The sequence below is a fragment of the Pseudonaja textilis genome, chromosome 2 (assembly GCF_049901715.1).
Source record: "Pseudonaja textilis isolate UNSWEBS1 chromosome 2, rPseTex1.2, whole genome shotgun sequence".
Lineage (NCBI taxonomy): Eukaryota > Metazoa > Chordata > Lepidosauria > Squamata > Elapidae > Pseudonaja > Pseudonaja textilis.
In genome coordinates this window covers 140770332-140784782 of record NC_141991.1, presented here as the reverse complement: position 1 = coordinate 140784782, position 14451 = coordinate 140770332, and the positions used below count along the sequence as shown (strand labels likewise).

The 14451-nt window shown below is 39.1% G+C and overlaps 1 protein-coding gene across 4 annotated transcripts in view; it reads right to left on the bottom strand.

Annotated features, from left to right (window-relative positions):
• OLFM2 (olfactomedin 2) overlaps positions 1–14451 on the bottom strand; it is a 259829-nt gene that overhangs the window by 178035 nt on the left and 67343 nt on the right. The window lies entirely within an intron of this gene.

Below are 14451 nucleotides of genomic sequence, written 5' to 3'. Positions count from 1 at the left end.
AGATTCATTAAATGACTTGACAGCAAAAAGACTTTGTATAGCCTTAATGTGTAGCTGCTATCACAGAGCTGGCATGAGGTCAGCGGTGTAAATTCTTAAAGCAGAAGGAAATTTTTGCTGCTGGGGCATTTAGGACTGAGTGAAAGCAGATGCTCTAATAAAATATTTGGCAGGAAAAGAGAACAAGCTGCTAGAGGAGGAAGTCAGTAGGGAGGGAGGGAGGGATGGAAGCTAAGATGAAGAAATCCAAATGAAAAGGAAAGCAAATTTTGTCACTGCCAGAGATCAGTAATGGGTTATTTTTATTTGCAAGCTGGAGAACTGGACACTCTTCCAAAAGAGAAACATTCATAAAACAAGCTAAAATTACCTACATTCTAAAGTTAACCAATTTCTTTTGGAAAATTTTAGGTTATTTTAAATTTACAATGCACAATGATTTTCCCAAACAGAATAATGTTAAATTTTAATTTAATACAAATAAAATCAGAAAAAGAAAGGAAAAATAACAATGATGATAGAAACTTGCTTGAGAAGGATTTAAGCATTTCAAAATGTGCGGGTGCCACCAACTAATAATCACACATATAGGCTTGAAATAACCTTCTGAAGATTTTGAAAGCATGAAAGGAACATACAAAGTGTATTAGCTGGAAGGGTTCTTCTGAGTCATCAATTCCAACCCTCCAATCAATACAGAAATCCACTACACCATATTCAGAGGTAGCTATCCAGATTTCACCTAAAAATCTCCAGTGAGAGGGATTCCATTGCTGATCTTATCACTTTATACCACTGCCTAACAATTTCTACTGTTAGTAAAGATTTCTTCTTAATATTCATCTAAATCTTTTTTTTAATTAACACATTGATCCTTATCCTGCTCTCAATTTCAAAAAGAAACAGCTCCACTCCCTTGCATCTGACAAGGTTTCAGGTACAGATAGTCCTTGACTTACAACTGGTTGCTTTGGATCATTCAAAGTTATGACAGACCCCTCTCCTCCCAAATGGGAGTCATATGATTGTATTTTGGGTGCTCAGCAACCAGCCCACATTTATGGGTGTTTGCAGTCTCCTGTGATCAAGTGATTGCAAGTTATGATGGGTTTTTTGTTTTTTTCTTCTGGAAATCAGTCTTTACTTTATAGAAGAAGTCTTTATTGTCCATGTATGATTGGACACACACTTGCAGTTACTGGCAAAAAATGTCCATTACAGATAAAGGCTTTGCTTAACAGCTGTGGCACTCACTTAACTGCCTTCAGGAAAAGGTTGTGAAATTGGGCAGTCATGTGTTGACCTGCTTAATGACCAGCATGATGTATGATGGTAATTCTGGCAATTATGATCAAAAATCAAGGACTACCTGCATTTGTAAACTGTTGCTATAGTTCCTCTTCTCTTTGTTTTGCAAGCTAAACAAACCCTGATCCTTTAATCATTCCTTATAGGGTTTGGCTTTCAGACCCCTTATTGCCCTGGTAGCTCTCCTTTAAATCTGCCTAATTTTTCTATGTCTATTTTCAAGTATGTTGCCCAGAATTGACAGAACATTCCAAGCTCAATCCAACCCATGCTTAATTTAATGGAGTACAATGTAGTTACCTTACAGTCTGTATCACACAGCAACTTGTTTCTTAATTTCTTTAACTGTATTGGGTTTTTTTACCTGTTGTAATGCATGTGTAAGCAATGGACTTGCTTACCCTTCAACCAAAAAGAATGAATTTCTGAAAGCTAGGTATTTCAAAAGGAATTCTTTATTGAAAGGAAATGAATCCAGTACTGCTTTATCTAGTACTTTGACTAAGATGCTTCCAGGCATACAGTAATACATAAAGGGAGTTAGAATCCCTCCCCTTATTTAGATGTGGATTTAATCAAAAGAATCAACATGTTAATTCCCCCCCTCCCCTTCACTGGGAACATATCTTAGAAGTGTTTCCCGGGGGTATCTTCCAGAGCTGGAATTTTTATGGTCCCTTCTCCTCTTGCTATCTCTCCAAGAGGTGACAAGTTTCTAGACATCTGGCTCCAGTCCTCCAGTTGTATATCATGTGCAAGTTATACAGATTCAATAAAAGTTTTAATATATTCAGGTTACATTAGAAAGGATTACTTGTACCAACTCCCCCCCCTTCTTCTTCCATTGAAGAATGGCAGATACACGGATCTGACAGCATGCTTGCTCATGCAGTTCAGAATCCACTAGTACTTTTCTAGTGTAAACCATTTCTCACATATTGCCCCCAAACCAGGGTATCCGAAACCTGTTGCTATGCAAATGAATGTTCATACCCAGATTCAGGGAACACATATTTGTCCACAGAACAATTCGTGAATATCCATTGTGAATGTTCAACAAGTAGCAAATACACTGGACCATCACACTATTTAGACCAATATTTATCTATGAAGTTCACAAAATGAGATCTTGTTTACTGAAATCAAAGCAAACATCCATAGCATTTCTTGGTTTTCCAAAGTAGCCATAATGCCCTTAGAAGGGACAGTTATTCTGACATTATTTATTCTTAAAAAATGAATGATTTTTGGTAATGATAAGATTACTTTTCAAATACTTTCTTGTTGTTAGTTGCAAAGTCCGACTCATCACAACTCCAGGCCTTCCTGTCCTCTCCTGAGTCCATTTAAGCTCATGCCTGCTGCTTCAGTGACTCCATCCAGCCACCTCATTCTCTGCCTTCCCCTTCTTCTTTTGCCCTCAATCTTTCCCAGTATTAGGCTCTTCTCCAGTGAGTCCTTCCTTCTCATTAGGTGGTCAAAGTATTTGAGTTTCAACTTCAGGATCTGGCCTTCTAAAGAGCAGTCAGGGTTGATCTCCTCTAGGACTGACCGGTTTGATCGCCTTGCAGTCCAAGGGACTCACAAGAGTCTTTTCCAGCACCATAGTTCAAAGGCCTCAATTCTTTGGTGCACAGCCTTTCTTATGGTCCAACTTTCACAGCCATACATTGCAACTAGGAAAACCATAACCTTGACCACGTGCACTTTTGATGTCTCTGCTTTTAGTATGCTATCTAGATTTGCCATAGCTTTGCTCCCCAGGAGCAAACATCTTTTAATTTATTGGCTGCAGTCCCCAACTGCGGTGATCTTGGAGCCCAGGAAAATAAAATCTGTCACTACTCCATTTCTTCCCCATTTATTTGCCAGGAATTGAGAGGGCCAGATGCCATGATCCTAGTTTTCTTAATGTTGAGTTTCAAACGAACTTTTGCACTCTCCTTCTTCACCCGCAACAAGAGGCTCTTTAATTCCTCTTCACTTTCTGCATTAAAGAGGTATCATCTGCATATCTGAGGTTGTTGTTATTTCTCCTGGCAATCTTAATTCCAACTTTTGACTCATCTAAGTCCATCTTTCTCATGATACACCCTGCATATAAGTTAAATAGGCAGGGTGTCTTGATGTCTGCAAGTTCAAATACTTGCAGACATCAAAATTAACAGTCCAATATTTTGCCAATACATACACTAGACAAACTAGTTTCCCAGGTTCTCTCTGTTTTGAGTATTGGGACTATGTTTGCTTTTGTCCTGTTCTTGAGAAATGTTCAAAGATTACAACCAGTGATTGGAGTTCACTTCTGCCCACACTTTCACTAGCTTAGAATTTAAATCTGGTTTAGAAAGTTAACTTTGTTTACTGTAGCAAAATGGGCTCTTATTATTATTTTTTCATTCCTATTTCTCAGCTTCAGGTGCACTGGAAGGGTTATGAAGTTCTGCCTTCTCACTATTCCCCTTTATTATTTTCCTATGTTCCCTACATAACAGGTTGACAGTCTCCTTGACTCTTATTTTTGACATACCCTCAACCCCTCCTTCATATTATACTTTGCATTCCTAGCCAGCCTTGTCTCATTCTGAACCTTAGCCTAACTCCATCATAACAGGTTTCTACTTTTCTATAGTCATCAACTCCTGCTGAATTCTTCTTAAACAACTCCTTGCTGTTCCTCACCTTGTTAAAGAGTTCACTCTTTGTGTATTCAAGCCTCTCAATGTTTTCTCTTTTTTTCCCCTTCTCCTGTGGATTGTACTTGTACTTTCAGAATCTTCCATTTGCTTTTGACATGCCCTCTCAGAACTGATGAGGATTAGACTGGCCTCTTACTCCTCAGGGACCATTTCTTGTCTCTTCTGTCATGGAACAAGTCCCTGTGCCTTGGAGACCCATCTTGCTTTTCTTCAAGAAGTCTCCGTGCAACACCCGAACACTCTTCACATTATATAATGAGTCTCAGAAAAGAAAGGCTCTCATTTCACCTTCTCCTCCACTAAACACACAAGACTGTACTTACAACAGGTATACAGTAATAGTAAGAAGATGAAAATGGTACACACATCACAAGACACCATAAATGTTTCCTCACTTGCTATCTTTTCAACAGGATTGAAAACAAAATCCCAGCTCCCTGGCTAAACAAAGCCCTTGTCCTTTAATACCCCAGTCCAAGATACAAAGACCTTTTGACTTTGGAAGTCTTTTGATGGAAAATGACATTTGCAGGAAAAAAAAAGGAATGACAATCAGAATGGTTGGTTGAGAAACTTTCAGCCCCATTTCTTTTCTATTAATGTTCTCCCATTTCATCTCTTTGAGTTTTGCTAGCCAAAACTGGATTAATTTTCATACTAAGCACACCATATAACAAAAGCAGCCAGAGCATGACTTCATTCCAAGCATTTCACACCCTCTTGAACTGTGGCTAGTTCAAAAGAAAGCTGCAGAAGGAAAGAATTCCAATTTAGCCTTGGACACGTGTAGAGAAAGAGCATAGCCTCGCTTTTCCCTTTGTTTGGGTCTGTCTTCTTCCTACCTAGTTCTCACAGCCTCAGCAGACTGAAATGTTGCCTCCCTCCTGAGAGGTTTAATTTGGCATTAATTTGGATACAACTTAAAGTCAGTTCACATTAGTTTTCTAAAAGCAATGAAGCAAACTCATCCAACTAGCATGAATATCCACTTAATACATTCTGCATTTAATTTCACACTCGCCTGTTCACGCTTCTGCATTCATAAACAGAAGAGATAAGATGTATGCAGAATCAGCCAATAACTGAGAAAGCTTTCAAAGAGGCTATTTGTGGTGAGAAGATATAGGTTCAGAAGAACAGGGCTGTTCCGTCTTGGGAATCATTCAATGTGTGCATGCCTCAATTCTGTACAGCTCATGAACAATTAAAGAATAAGCTTATCCGGAGCTTTATTCAATGTCAAGACTCCCTGGAACAGGACTGACCATTTGAATCCTTCATCCTTTGTCTGTGTGTATGCATTTTTCTTTTACTAATGTGGCAGAGCCAGCAACATCTGTAAGTGAAGAGGCACGCAAGAGGCACCATCTTGATTTCCTCAAGCCCTTTCTCCAGCTTCCTAGGAAGCATAAGAGGCAGGAAGGCAGATGGAAGAGGAACAGGAAGGCAAAATGCCCATGGCCTTCTCATACTTGGTTTTAATCATGAAGTTTATTTCCAGCCTGGAGCTTTGCTAGAACAGAATAAATTCATCCAGCTCTACCTCCAAAGCATTTCTGCACACCTAAATACAGCATGCTGGCTTTCTTTTTCTGGTCTTGTTCTGTTTTTGTTACTTGGCCATGTGAACATTTCCAATTTATCTGCCCATAAACATGCAATGCAAAATTCATGCAAATATGGATATTTTTTTTAAAAAAAGAAAAAGTCCATGAAAGTTGAATTTCCTAACATGATTATGCTGTCAAATTAATGCACCCTCTCGCCATTCATATCGACTCATCCGAATTCAAATTCATTCACTTTCAAAGCATTTCCAGCTCCATTTGAATTTGAAGCTACCCAAAGGAGACACATTTGACTCTGAATGCCTACTGGGGTAAGAGGGTACCTAAATCTAAATCGCAGATTTCTTTTCGGGTGTGCGTGACCATTTTGCTATGCAGAGTTGGTTCACCTGGCCCATGGCATCTGGTTTGATATGCAGAAATAGCGCACACTGGACTGTTTATATAGAACTTGATTCTAAAAATATCCCATTTTTAATCAGACCACTGATTAAATGCATTTCATTCCTGGTTCTCAGAAGGCTGCATTTGGGGTAAGAAAAGTTACTCAAGTCATATCAAGTAAGCAGAATAATGGTTGATGAGATTTGTAATCTACCACATCTTGAAGTGAACAGCTTGCGGAAGATTGAGCCAAGGAATACTCAATGAAGCCTTTGGGTACTATCTAATCAAAATGTGCGCTGGGAAAACATACAACCCATTGCAAGAAAAGACAGTGATAGGGATGCACAGTGTCAGGGAGCCCTGTCTATCATTGTTAATCATAAGAGTGGCTAGAAAATCATTGCTGTAACCCACAGAAGACAGAATTTCAAGATTAACCATTCAGAAACCCTCCTTTCATGCATACTACAGATAGCACATCTGCCTAGAGTGTCATCTCAAACCAGGATAGTCAGTGGTTCATTTCACTAGTTTCCTACCTTAAGCCAACAGAACAGGTTTTTTTTAACATGGTGGCCCCCAAATATGTCAGACCAACTGCTCCCATCAGTCACATCCAGCCTTTTGGCTGGGAATGTGGGGACGAGTCATTCTAACACATCTGAAAGGCTCTGGATTGCAAGAAGCAACTAATGGAAGTCCAAAGTGATAGATAGATGATAGATAGATAGAGAGAGAGAGAGAGAGAGACAGAGAGAGAGACAGACAGAGAGACAGAGAGACAGACAGAGAGACAGACAGACAGACAGACAGACAGACAGACAGACAGAAGATAAAAGATAGATGGTTGAACAGAAGAACAGACAATGAAATCATTGCTTCCTGATATTGATAGCTCTTATCCTCCTTGTCTATTTGCTATTGTGGCTTGCATTGATAGGAACTAGGAGTCCAACATAAAATAAAGTTACACTATTCTAATCCAGATGTTCTATCTTCTTTTCAGGAAGACCTTAAGGTAACAAAGGCTATTCAGGTATCCTGGATACACAATCACTCTGATCATGACTCTGATGTATTAATGATCACAGTGGGATTCAGTTCACTATGTAGCCTTGACTAAACTACTACTTCTTACTACTACATAGTACTTGATATCGCAAGAGGTTAACCAAATCAGGCATAAGTCAGAAAGCCGTAGGTTCAGTTAGATCTGCTGTAATGTATTCTACGTAGGACAAACTCCACATTCAATTCACAATCTTAAGTTTGCAGAAATCATCAGACAACATGGTTTCTAGAAGAACTTGAGAAATCCCTGTGCTAACAGCAGCTCTCCCGCTGCCTGCTATTTTTGCTTCCTTATATGGCTTCTGTCCAAGTTACTTCACAGAATGCCCTTCCCTCTATATCTCTATCCCAGAATATCTGCCCACATTTGCAAAGGGTTTGGGATCAATCTTTCTTTGTACGAGTAGTCCTTGGCTTATGGCCAGAATTAGATCAGAATTTCCATGACGGGCAGAAAAGAGCTGGCTAATGAAAGCAGATTGCTTCCTCGTGCTGATAACATTCCATCAAGAACAACAAGCAAGGTGATTTTAAGTGACACCCCCCCAATGTTATGACCTCTTTTGCCACAATTAAGTGAATTAGTGCAGTTGTTAAATGATTCGTGTAGTTGTTAAATGAATCCAGCTTCCCCCATTGCTTGTCAGAAGCTGGCTGGAAACGTCACCAATGGAGATCATGTGATCCCAAGAATGCTGCAACCATTGTAATAAATACATGCCAGTTGCTGAGTCCCTGAATTCTGATGATCATGGGGATGCTATGAGGGCTTTTAGTTGAAGGATCAGTTGAAAGTCATTTTTTTCCCAATGCCATTGTAACATTGAATGGCCACCAAGCAATTAGTTGTAACTCAAGGACCACCTGTAATTGCCTGCCCCAATTCTCTAAAGAGCCTTCCTAGATGATTTAATATTCGGTCCTAACTTCTATGTGGGTTTTTCAAAAAGCTTTAACAACACAGGGTGTTATGTATTTACAATTACTTTTCAATTGATTTTAATTTCTCTGGTTTTTAACTTTAGAAATTCACCAATGCAATCCTACATTTATATTAACTGGAACAAAGATTCTACTGCATTTTCTTCTGAATAGGTACAGAGACCTCATTACATAGGCTTTTGTGCAATATAACAAACCTTATTAGTGTTATTGGTATTCAAGGAAATATGCTTAAACAACAAAGCATAGTTTTAAAAATCATATAGCAAATGTGATTATTAATTCAATTTTATATAGCTGCCGATCACTTATATTTTATTAAACAATAAAACCAAAGTCTTTTATAAACGTCTTCCTTAAAAAAAGGGGGGGGGTGTTCAAATAATTACTAAAAACAGGAAGAGAAGGTGTGTGAGAGCTTTCCTTGAGAAAGACTTAGTTGAACTGCTCCTATGAGAACACGGGGGCTTGTTCTAAAGGAACTCTCAAGATCAGCAATGGGTAACAATGGAGCAACCAAGGTCCAGAATTTGGTTTCCTGAATTTTTTCAAGGGCTGCAGGCCTAAGGATGAAAATCAGGAGCAGAAACCTTTGAGGACCCCTCATCCATTCTCAAAATCAAAGTTATCATTTTGAAGATGAATCTCAAGCTGTTTGGGGAAGTCGTGTGCATGGTTTGCCTTCTACAGTCTCTACTCACAATTCAAAGTCCTTAAATTAGGAGAATGAACCAGAAAGTCCAGTTGCCTCTTGAAACAACCATGACCTGGATGGACTGAGAATGTCCATAGACATTTAGGTGAATAAACATTGAATGCAGGCAATTTAGGAGAAACTGTGGTTTAAAGAACGGAAATATTGCTGTCATTGAGATGGAGAAAATAATATTCTTCCTGTGAGGCATGTTGCTATTAGATGCAAGGCTTCTCTTAGATTAGGCGATTTCATTATTTTTCTACATCAGGAGTGGAAAACCCAAACTTTCTGGAGTAGAATTCATAAAGTCACGGGAGGGAGCTCAGGGAGGTGGGAGAAGAGTTGGAGAGAGTCCATTTAGTCAATCGATTTGGTCAATCCAACCCGATCCCAGAGAGATTTTGCTTGGACTTTGCAAGTGAGATAAACGTCTGGCACATCCGATGACACATAAAAGACTAACTCCATAAATTACTTATGGATGCAGCAGAAGATTTCCCTTTGGGGGTTTACATCAAAGGCCATTTGACTGTATAATTTTGTCTGTGCAACACACTCATATTGCACCATAAAGTATGGAAACTATTCTTGTAAGGTCTAAAGCAAAGGTCATGCAACAAATAATGAATGTTTTGCAAGACTTTTAGCTTTTTTTTTTTTTTACCCCTGGACTTATGTCTTGTTTATAAGATTCAAAGTTCCATCTGCTGTCAAGATACAATTTATACCAGAACAAAGTGCTGCATATTGCTGTATATTGTGAAATTTATGGAAAAAGCTTCTGAAGTTGACCATCCAGATAATTTTCTTTCTGCTTTCAAATATCAAAAGCTCACTTAGGTTTCTCACATGTGATCTCAAGCACTGGCCGTAGCTTCTAAAACAATTGCTTTCATATTAATTTCCTAAAACTTACAAAATACTTTTAAATCTGTGATCTCAGTACTCAATTCGTTTAGGATTAAATTTCACTGAAATAAAAATGGGACTCCATTTGAATGAAAACATCGTGACCATTCTCCATAGTCATCTTCCAAAGAAATGAAAAGCTATTCAAGGGAGGATAGCACCATTGACAGCTAACTAGGATATTAAGAAATACCACACTTTTGCAGTTCAGCTAAATATTATCCTCGAGATTAGAAAAAACACCTTTACTTTTTTGCCTGAAAATGTATTGTCTAGGCTATGAATTCATTTTAGCTTTATTTTTCTAAAACTCTTTTCAGAGACAGAAAAGAATTTATAACTATTGCCAAACTGAGATTTCTTAGAAATTATGCCTGTATGTAATATATGAATATTGAACAAAACAAGAGGATTTATTGTAAGAAGTCTTTCTGGAGAGACAGCCAAGTATGTAGGGATTAAGGTACTCTTGGATTCTTGTTATTCTGAGTGTTGGTTGTTTTTCTGCAGATGTTTCATTACCAAACTAGGTAACATCATCAGTGCATTGAGCTATACATATTCTGTCACAGGTTTCACCTTGACCTATATATATTCTCCATTGTAGGATCAAGGGGCCACGAAAACCTTGTTTAAGATCTACCCTTAGCTACAGGAACAGACTGGGTGATTGCTGTAGGTTAAAACATGGAGAAATTGCCATCAAAGCTCTGGAAGGAAAGGAGGGGCATAAATCAAACAAATCAAACACTCAAAAAGATAAACTGGCTTATCATTGGGTTTTTTGCTCTTTGTTTTTTTCTTATGAAGCCCAGCTACATCTGTTCAAAATACAGTAGGCATCTTATTGAACTAAAATATGAGCTCTCCACTTGTTGACTCCCACGAAAACTCAATCAGTGACAATGCTGTGCAGAAGCAAAGCCATTCAGTATATAGATGGAAATTATACAACTTAAGGCTGTGTTCACAACAATGTGCTTAACTAGGTCAGGTAAAGTCTTAGCAGATCCATCCATCATGAGGCTTGATTAGCTGCTGCTTCTGCTTCTTTGCCTCAGTGAATTACACAAATCTAGACTACTTTATTATTTATAGTTCAGTGTACTGTGTCAAATGAGAAAGTGGGTTAATTCACTAAATGCTAGGGTAAGCATGTTGTGTGAATACAGCCAATACATAAAGCAGCTCCAGTTCATGAAAAGAAAGTTTCATTTAAAGGAACTATTTTAAAAAAAATACACAGAAAGCATACAGAACAAAAGGAAATGGTGACAATTCATGCTGAGATGTCTGGCAATATCAGCAATGCCAGTATAGCTGGCTGTTAGGTTTTGGAAGAAGACAGCCTTAAAATGACATGTACTTTCCCCAACAGCAGGAGGCAAACCTCACAAATGCACTTGGAAGGACAATTGAAATATCAACTATTAAGGCTTTTCAAATAGTATTTCCCCATATCTCCCAATGCCTGGAGTGGACACAAGCACATCACCAATTCAACAGTGTGATGGCTTGCCTCAGATAAATGTCAAAACATTTGCATCCCCACAGCCCCAGTGGGAAAAGAGTGTACAAGGCTGCCAATTAATAAAAGCATACTGTATATCCAGTAATGGGCACAAAATCAAGAGCAGTAGGTAAAATGTATAGTCTAATTTTAAATTTATCCAGAATAGCTGATATCATCTTGCTTTGTGCCCTGATTTATTTATTTATTTTCAAATCCTCACCAATTCAAGAAAACGGGGAAGTTGTAGAATTTTGTTCTTAGCAGGTTGCATATATATCTGAATGCCTCCTCTCCTGAGAGTTGGGAAATGATCTAGGTAAGGGCTCTTCCTAACTCATATGAAGGTATAAGGATTTATTGAAAGTGGAAAAATAAGCCACGGTATTGTGTGAAAACTGGACAGCATCATGGGATGCTTCTGGTTTTTGCAGTGAGCTATTTGGAAATTCTACAGGACACTCAAAAAAAGCCAATAGGGAAGGTAGAACTATGATGATTTCTTACATGGCATACCCTTCATCCAGTTCTAATTCTGTCCACAGAAAATGCTATTAAGAGGCCGCTCAAGGACACGATGAATATCACCATATGTAACACTAAACACACATTTAGTGGCTTTTTTAATATGTGCATGTGTATGAATACTCTCAGAACACCTAAAATGCAGGTAGTAACTTTTTTTTTCTAATTAAGCATACACTTTCTAAAATATGTTGCCTTTACATCCAGATTGCAGGAAATAGAAAAACATAAATCTCATGTGTGAAAATGCCCTAAGGCACTTGACTGAGATCAGGACAAACCATGTTGTGCCAAATGGAAAGGAATTAGCACTTCAAATTGAAAACAGTGATGTTCATTTTCCTTTCCACTGGGACCTCAGCCTTTCCCAACTGTGAAATAGAGACACTTAACACTGGCTTGATCTACAGCAGGTGAATACAACTAAAGAAAGCAATGAGCGTTCAAGAGGATAGATTTGCTGCAGTTAACAATGCTGGATTTCTTGGAACGGATGGGTGCCATTCGGCAGGGCTCCAGGATGATCTAGAAGCTTCTTGGCAGAGATCCATTCATTCATTTGTTTTGAGTGTATTTTCAGTCACTACTGCTAACTTCCACTTTCTCTCCAGGCAATGGAAAAACCATTTCCATCTTAGGAGTTGCCCATTCCGGGACATTGATAGCTTTGCATATCTACCAGCCCCACCTGCCTTTGCTTATGGTAGTTGTTACTGATGATAAGGAAGGTCCTTCTCCCAGCCCTAACAAGCATTTGTTCCATCAAATCCTAGACATCAATGTCATAGAAATGAGCACAGAGCATTTGACATCCATCATCTTTCTTAGCCTGTTTCTCCCTCATCCCTATAATTAACCAGAAATGAAAAACGTACATACATTTTCCTTATTGATTTGACAGAGAGTAAGGAGCTAACAAGCTACATTGATATACAAATTTGCATCACTTGCTGTACTATCCAATTACAGTCACTAGAATAATTCCAACACATGGGTATATAAATTAATGTGCCCTTAAGCTTTACAATGAGATGCCTATAATTGGCATATTAGACTTCCTTTCCATTCTATCTCCAAAGATCCTCTCCAATTCCTATATGGAGAACCATATTCCAGTCCTATTGCTTCCTTTCTGTTTAATGCTGAGGCAATAGCCTTATGGTACCTATGCATCAATCTATCCAGCAATTTCAAAACCAGCAGCTTGGCTACAATCGCACCAAGGATGTGGGGGACTCCTTTTCAAGAGTTTATTGGCTGGGTTTTTTCTAACTGCTTCATATGCATATGGGTGTAAATGCAAACAGACAGGCATATGGAGACAGAAGCAAAATTGGGAGAGCATCAGACCCAATCTGTTTATCAAAAACCTTTACGGGCGTTTCCTACTCTAAACATTTATTGACTTGCTACTACTATTTGAAACTTATTCTTATTCTACAAACATACACAAAGACACCGTTTAAAGGCTGTATTGTTTAAAATGTCAAATGAATCCCACATCGTGGAAGAATAGATTTTGTTGCACTTGTATAGAACAACATTGAAAAATCAAAACATCTCAGGCACAAACACACTAATTCACCAATTCCAGTATGCTGTACAGAGCTCACAACCAGTCTGCATTTCAGAACCTATCTTCCCCGTATACACTCAGACTTACAGAGATGAGCACTTCTCCTTTAAGAATTGGAGAAAGTTTTCCACGGGTGGAAAAATCTATTCAGACGAGCATGAAAGGGGGGAGAGAGAGAAACCTGATGGGAAGGAGAGAATTGTTAATTCTGTCTCCCAGCTGAAAAGGACTAACAAAGCAATCAATCCAAACGAACCCCTCAATGGGCCTGAAGGAATCACAGCAATTGGGAAAGGACTGGCACTGAGGGTTTCAGAAGAGCAGAATGGCGTGGAGACCCCAAAGAAACCAGTATCTGAGCAAGACAAGGTGCTTCCCTGGAAAAGCCTAGGTCTAGGAGGAGCCCAGGAAAGTGATCCACTGCAGATAGGACTAGCCACAGTTAGGAGAGTGGTTAAGGGGAGGGGGGCAGAATCTCCTTTTTCATTCCAGGAGGGCTGCATAGCAGAATAGGAGGGATCGTTGAACCAAGTTTCAGATGAAACATTGGTAAATGAGGGCAGTAGTAAAAAAGGGAAGACACATAGCCCTCCCCCGCCCGCCCCCCCAAACCCTTTCAGCCTTTAGAAGAAATGAAAAGAGTGAAAGAATCAAAGCAACCCTCAAAGAAATGGAGAAGAGCTCCAATTGGGTTGAAGACATCTGGGCAGAGGAGTTAAGAGTTCATACAGAAGCCGTTGCGTTTGTGAATTAAGAGAGAAAGACAGCAGGGGCACCACACACATCCATTCAGAAGTATTTTAGATCATTTCAAGTGTCCCCTCTAGAGCAGAAGGGATCCAAGCCCTTAGTATCCTGTTTAAGATGATAGGGCTTCTTCTGGTCCGGCGATCTGGAGATTTCCAAGTTGAGGAAGCACACCTTAGTCCCAATCTGTCATAACCCCCCCGTCCAAATGTCGAAGACAAATGTTACCCCGCTCTGCAATTTTTCAAAGTTCAACTTAAAACTCCCCAATCTCGATTCCGCCGCCGTTACGTTTCCCTCCCGGTTGGTGTGAAGTCTGGCTGAGAAGCCGCCTATTCCTAATACGCAAGGACATAAAAGGGGGCTTGATTTAACCTCTGGTTTCCTGCAAGGCTCTCCCACCGAAAAACCTTCTGCAAACAAAGTTGTCTTTCCAATTTTTATTTTTTTTACATCCGCACACATCTAATGCAGAAGCCGAAATGGCTAAGCAGAAAAAGTATGAGTCTTTC